The sequence below is a fragment of the Wasmannia auropunctata genome, unplaced genomic scaffold (assembly GCF_000956235.1).
Source record: "Wasmannia auropunctata unplaced genomic scaffold, wasmannia.A_1.0 LD336090.1, whole genome shotgun sequence".
Taxonomy (NCBI): Eukaryota; Metazoa; Arthropoda; class Insecta; order Hymenoptera; family Formicidae; genus Wasmannia; species Wasmannia auropunctata.
This window is the reverse complement of record NW_012026800.1, coordinates 4,011,696-4,012,589: the sequence shown is the minus strand read 5'-3', so window position 1 is coordinate 4,012,589 and position 894 is coordinate 4,011,696.

Genomic DNA, 894 nt, shown 5'->3' with positions numbered 1-894 from the left:
TGTCAATCCCAGATATACCACAGAGTCCCTAAAAAGTACGGGATTACCCTCAACCATGATCCCAGGCAATTCTTCCCAATTGATGTTGTTGACGTATCTGGCAGTACTAAGGATCATTGCAGATGTCTTTCCTGGATTTAGTTTAAGTCCATTGTCCATTGTCCAATTGACAATACTTTCTATATCGTGATTCACCCTCCTGATTGCATCTCCGATCTGCTTAGATTCCGCATGCAGATAGATCAGCAAGTCGTCAGCATAAAAGCTGTACTTGCAGTGTTTTAACGTATTGCAAAAATCCAGAAGATAAAGCACAAACAACAGAGGCCCCAACACAGAGCCCTGTGGAACCCCCGTCAATACATGCTTCACCATAGATTTGTCCCTCGTACAAGGATCCAGAACCACCTGAGTTCTATTATCTAAGTAGCTGCATATCCATCGCAGGGCCGAGCAAGAAAATCCCAGGTCTCTTAATTTACCAATTAATCTACGATGACATACCCTGTCAAAGGCCTTCAAAAAATCAAAGAATATCGCGACTGTGACTCTTCTAGCATCCGCAGCCTGCCTAACCTCATCAAGGATTCTTAAAAGAGCAGACTGTGTCGAATAGCCCTTTCTGTATGCATACTGATAAGGGTCAAACAGATTTCGACTCTCCATATATTTCACAATTTGTCCGGCCACAAGTCTCTCCAGTGCCTTTGAGACCGTGCAAATAATCGAAATTGGTCTGTAGTCATTCAGCTGAGCCGGACTCCTCACCTTCGGGATGGGACAGACTACTGCAGATTTCCACACCGCTGGGTAAACACCACTAATGAGACTATAGTTGAAAATATGGGTAACTGCATTGAGAATGCCAGGCAGAGCCTTCATCAGCAGTTTGTG